The 6,351-nt window shown below is 41.1% G+C and overlaps 1 pseudogene; it reads left to right on the forward strand.

Annotated features, from left to right (window-relative positions):
• LOC102848575 overlaps positions 1–3,607 on the forward strand; it is a 9,294-nt pseudogene extending 5,687 nt beyond the window's left edge.
• The last annotated feature ends 2,744 nt before the right edge of the window (positions 3,608–6,351 follow it).

Below are 6,351 nucleotides of genomic sequence, written 5' to 3' on the forward strand. Positions count from 1 at the left end.
TGTACATAGGGTTTTCAGAGGCCTGCTATTTCAGAAGTAGATGGCCAATCCTTCTTCCTAGTCTGTTTTAATCTGAATGTTTAGATTTAGAGGAGTATCTGACAGACAAGCAATATGTGGAGCAGTGAAAGATCAATCCCTCATTGTGGACTCTCCCTGCCCTTAGCCCAGTGACTTGACCCACTTATTTCCCAGCTCCACCCTCCACCAGGATACCCATTCACTTCTATCAAATCCCTTCAGAGTTTATCTTCCATTGTCTGACCCATGATCTGACAGCTTGTATCTGAAGCTTTTTGACTTCTGTGATTCCGAACTTTAGCTATAATATCCCTAGTACCGCGACCCCTTCTAAGTCCAGCCTGCACATCTGGCAGTTCTCTGTTGCCATATTGTTCCAAACGTTTAGGATAATTTTCAGCAGAATCTTGCTTGCGTGTGATATTAATAATATTGTTTGACTGTTTCCACACTCTGTTGGGTCACCTTTCTTTGGAATGGGAACAAATATCGATCTTTTCCAGTCAGTGGGCCAGCTGGCTGTGGGCCAGCTGGCTCTTCTCCAGATTTCTTGGCACAACTTAGTGAGCACATCCTGGCCAGTGTCTGTCTGTTGAAATATATCAATTGGTATGCCGCCAACTCCTGGAGCCTTGTTTCTTGCCAATTCCTTCAAAGCAATTTGAACTTCCTCCTTCATTACCATAGGCTCTTGCTCATATGTCATTTCATAAAATTCCTCTGTGTCAGTCAATTCCTTCTGATACAGTGACTCTGTGTATTCCTTTCAACTTTTTTTGATACTTCCTGGATCATTTAACATGTACCCAAAGTATCCTTAAGTATTGCCACCTGTGGCTTGAATTTGTTTTTCAGCTCCTTCAGCTTAAATGACAGTGAGCGAGTTCGGCCCTTTTGATTTTCTGACTCCAGCTTTCTGCACATTTCATTATAATATCTTGCTTTGTCGTCCCGGGCTTCCTTTTGAAATTTTCTGTTTAGCTCTTTGATTTCTTGGTTTCTTCCTTTAGCTTTGACTTCTCGGCGCTCTAATTCAATATTCAGAATCTCATCTGACATCCATCTTGGTCTTTTCTTCTTTTTCAGCCTTTGTAAGAATCTTTTGCATTTTTCATGGACTATATTCTTGATATCTTCCCAGAGCTCATTTGGTCTACGCTCATTGTTGCTCAAGGCCTCAAACCTGTTCCTGAGATCGTTTTAAATTTCGAGTGGGATAGACTTAAGATCAAATTTTGGCTCCCGTGGACTGGATATAATTTTTCTCAACTTCAGCTTGAACTTGCATATGAGTAGTTGGTGGTCTGTCCCACATTAAGCACCCAGCCTGGTTTTCACTGCTGATATTGAGATTCTCCACTGAGTCTTTCCACAAATGTAATCTATTTGATTCCTATGCATGCCATAGGGTGAGATTCATGTGTATAGCCTGTGTTTATGTTTCTTTTAGAAGGTATTTACAATGAATAAATTCCAAAAAATACAAACCCAAAGAAAGACAGTGAAAATACACCTGTGAAAGGAGGAACTGACCCAGATCTAGATAAGCAAGATGAAGAAACTGCTACAGCAGGAGGAAAGGAAGATGAAGATCCTGGCAAAGGAGATCAGAGTCACTCAGTTGACCCTGGTGAAGAAAATGTAACAGAGCAAACCAATCACATTATTATTCCCAGCTATGCTTCATGGTTTATTATAACTGCATTCATGTGATTGAGTGGCATGCTCTTCCTGAGTTTTTCAATGGCAAAAAGAAATCCAAAACTCTAGAAATATATCTGGCATATTGCAATTTTATGATCGATACCTATCGTCTAAATCCCCAAGAGTATTTAACTAGCACTGTTTGTCAGAGGAACTTGACTGGAGATGTGTGTGCTGTCATGAGAGTTCATGCCTTTTAGAACAGTGGGGGACTTGTAAAATTACCAAGTGGATCCTGAAAGTAGACCTATGGCCATGGGATCTCCTCCGACTCCTCATTTCTACGTATTAGCTGATACTCCTTCAGGGTTGGTGCCTCTTCACCATTGATCACCTCAGGTTCCTGTTGCTCAGCAGATGTTAAATTTTCCTGAAAAGAACAAGGAAAAACCAACTGACTTGCAGAATTTTTGTCTTTGTACTGATATTTATTCTAAGAAAAGCTTATCAAAGAGTAAAGGTGCTAGTGCTGGAAGAGAGTGGACAGAACAGGGAACACTTCTGCTCTTGCAGGCCCTGGAAATGTATAAGGATGATTGGAAAAAAAGTATCAGAATATGTTGGTAGTCATACTCAGGATGAATGCATCCTCCACTTTGTGAGGCTTCCCACTGAGGACCCATACCTTGAAAATTCCAATGCTTCCCTTGGACCTCAGCCTGTTCCCTTCAGTCAGTCAGGAAACCCGGTCATGAGCACTGTTGCTTTCTTGGTATCTGTGGTGGACTCGCGTGTGGCCTCTGCCACAGCCAAAGCAGCATTGGAGGGGTTTTCTCAGGTCCAGGAGGAGGTATCATTGGAATTGGTTGGAGCTCATGTCAAAAAAGTACAAGATGCACCACAAGCCTCTGGGATAGTAGATCCTACCTATGGCTTGGAGACCAGCTGCATTGCAGACACAGGGCCCGATGAACCAGAGAAGCTTGAAGGACCTGAAGAAGAAAAAATGGAAACACTGACGGTCAGCTCCCTGAAAAGACAGAAAACAAAGAAAATGGAATAAATGATGGTGATAAAGCACAAGATGGAGACAATGACAAAAATAGTGGGAAGGAGCAAGACAGTGAAGTTAGTGAGGATATTAAATCAGAAGAAAAGGAGGCTGAAGAGAACAAGGAACTCCTTGAAACAAATAAAGAATGATATTGGGAAGAAGAAGGTAGAACATGAAATTTCTGAAGGAAATGTAGCCACAGCCACAACAGCTCCTCTTGCCTGGGCTGCAACCAAAGCCAAGCACCTGGCTGTGGTAGAAGAGAGAAAGATCAAGTCTCTGGTAGCCCTCCTCCTGGTTGAGACACAAATGAAGAAACTTGAGATCAAACTTCGACATTTTGAAGAGCTGGAGACCATCATGGACAGAGAGAAAGAGGCTCTAGAACAGACAAGCCAGCAATTGCTTAGTGAACGCCAGAACTTCCACATGGAACAGCTGAAATATGCTGGATTATGAGCCCGGCAGCAAACGGAGCAGCAGCAGCATGGACAGGCTTCTCAGCAGGCACACCACATTCAGGAGGGCCTGGTGTGACCCCACTTGGAGCAACAGGACATCCCAGCATGATTCCTCATCAACAGCCCCCTCAATACCCACTGATGTACCACCAGATGCCACCACCTCACCCACCACAGCCAGGTCAGATACCAGGTCCATGTTCCATGATGCCAGGCCAACCTATGCCAAGCCGTATGATTCCCACTGTTGCAGCCAACATCCACCCGTCTAGGGGTGGCCCTCCACTACCCAGTATGCCTCCGATGCCAGGAAACATCTTAGGCCCACGGATACCTCTCACAGCACCTAATGACATGTATCCCCCCTCTGCCACAGCAGCAGCCGCCGCTGCCTGCTCCAGGTCCAGCAGCCTCAGCTGCTCCCTAGCCTGGAGGACAGAGGGAATATTCATGTCCAGGGCCACCAACTGGAGTGGGAATGACAGACTTGTGCTCCTCAGCTCCCTTGGGTCCTTCAGGATTTTTCTTCTCATAGCCCCAAGCATGTGTCCCTTGTCTCCCATTCCCCTTTCCTCTCAGCCCCCCTGTGCTCTGACACCTCTTGTGCCAAGTCTTCAGTCAGCTCTTAAGGAGAAGCCTGTGGTCACAAGTGTGCCCTACTGATCCTAAAAGCAAGCAGTATCTCTCCTGTCCTCCTGGGGAATGGGTTGCCAGTTTGTTTCTCTTTAGGTCCTGTCAACATTAGTATATGTCTTTATGATTTTTGCTCTTCTGAGTTATTCCCTATTTCTTTTGCTTTTATTGATGATGCTTTTTATGATCATTAAAAAAATTGAAAAAGAAGGAACACTCCCCAGGGTCATTCTATGAAGCAAGCATAACTCTAATAATAAAAACAGGCAAAGATATTACCAAAAAAAGAAAATTACAGTCCAGCATATCTCTTGACTATAAATGCAAAAATCACTTACAAAATCCTGGCCTATAGAATACAACAACATATAAAAAAAATCATCATGACCAAGTGGAATTCATAAGGGGTATGCAAGGATAATTCAAGATAAGAAAAACAATCAACATAATTAATATTAAAAAGCAAAGAACAAGAACCACATGAACTTGTCAATTGACACAGAAAAGGCTTTTGAAAAATCCCTTCTAAATGAAAACACTCAGAAAACTAGGAATAGAAGGGAATTATTTCAACCTAGTGAAAAGTATGCAACACCAAGAGCTAACATCATACTCAGTGGGGAAACACTAAAGGCATTCCCCTTGCAAACAGGGACCAGGAAAGAGTTCCCAATTTCATCACTCCTCTTCAATACTGTATTGGAAGTACTTGCTATGGTACTTACAAGTACTTACAAGAGAATGAAATATGAGACATCCAAATTGGCAAAGAGCTGGTAAAACTGTCACTATATGTAGATAATATGATAATGTACACAGAAAAGCCCAAGGACTTGACCAAAAAACCCCCTCTTAGTCTTAGTAGACCAATTTAGTAGAGTGGCAGGACACAAGATCAATATACAAAAATCAGTGAGATTGCTCTACAGTAACAAAAGAAAACTAAGAAAACAACATAATTTATTACAGCCAGGGCTCTGGTGGCCTAGTGGAAAGAAGCTGCAAATCTGAAGACACATGGTTCAAATTTACCAACTGCTGCATGGGAGAAGGATGGGCAATCTTTTCCACGTGATTATCTGCCTCTGAAAATGTATTGGAGGGTCAGCTACTGGTCAGTTCTGACTTGATGGTACACAGCGACCACCACCACCACAAATTGAGTTACTTGGAAATAAACATAACTAGAGACACAAAATACCTTTATAAAGAAAACTACAAAACACAACTGCAAGAAACAATAAAAGATCTAAATAAACAGAAAAATGTTCCCTGTTCGTGGATAGGAAGACTCGAGATAGTGAAAATGACAATCCTACCAAAATCAATCTACATGTTTCGTGCAATTCCAATAGAGATACCAATTTCATTTTTTCAAAGAGATAGAGAAGGCCATTGTCCAGTTTATTTAGAATGGAAAGACCCCAAATAAGCAAAGCACTTTTGTAAAACAAGAATGGAGTGAAAAACATAGCACCCCCTGATCTCAAAATCTACTACACAGTGGTGGTAACCAAAACAGCACGGGCCTGGTACAATGAAAAACACATAGACTAATAGAACAGAGTTGGGAACCCAGAAATTAAACCATGTACCTTGTCTCAACTGATATTCAATTAAGAAACAAAACTTATCAAATGGGGAAATGACAAGCTCTTCAAAAATGGTGCTGGCAAAATTAAATTCTATCTTCAGAAAGCTAAATCAAGATCCACATATCACACTACACACAAAAAATCAACTTAAGATTCAACAGAGATTTGGGGTAAAGCCCAAATGCAAAAAGATCATAAAAGATAAAATTGGACCAAACGTAGAAGGCCTAGCCTATGGTATAAATAGGCTGGCAAATACAGCCAAAATTGTACAACCAGGAGAGGATGACATCAGTAAATGGGGGACCTTCTAGAGATGAAAGCCCTCTATACATAAAAAAACTTACCAATAGGGTGAAAAAAAATCATACTTACTAGGAAAAATCTTTTGGAAATGACATCTCAGACAAGCAAGTGTCTCACAATGAAAGTTTACAGAATGCTACAGCGCTTCCACAAGAAAAAGTCTGATAACTCAATTTTTTAAAAAGGGTAAAAGACATGCAAAGACTTTTCAATGGGGAAGATATTTGAATGGCCAACAGATATAAAGAAATGCTCAAAATCATGGGCAATAAGAGATATGCAAATCAAAGATGCAATGTGATACCATCTCTCCCCAGTGGCAGAGCTAAAGTTTAATAAGACAGCAATCAATAAATTTTTTAGAGGATATGGAGTCATTGAAACTCTCATATATTGTTGATGGGATTGTAAAATGGTACAAACTCTCTAGACGGCAGTTTGGTGTCTCCTTAAAAAGCTGAACATAGAAATTCCATATTACCCAGCTATTCCACGGCTAGCAATATACCCCAAGGAAAATAGAACTGAGACATAAACAGATTTGTACACCAATGTCATAATACCATTATTCACAATAGCAAGAAAATGGAGATAGTCCAAATGTCTATTAGCAAACAAAAAGATTGAAAATATAATA

The sequence above is a fragment of the Elephantulus edwardii genome, unplaced genomic scaffold, assembly GCF_000299155.1.
Source record: "Elephantulus edwardii isolate Elephantulus edwardi_28Jun2011 unplaced genomic scaffold, EleEdw1.0 scaffold00008, whole genome shotgun sequence".
NCBI classification, from domain to species: Eukaryota; Metazoa; Chordata; class Mammalia; order Macroscelidea; family Macroscelididae; genus Elephantulus; species Elephantulus edwardii.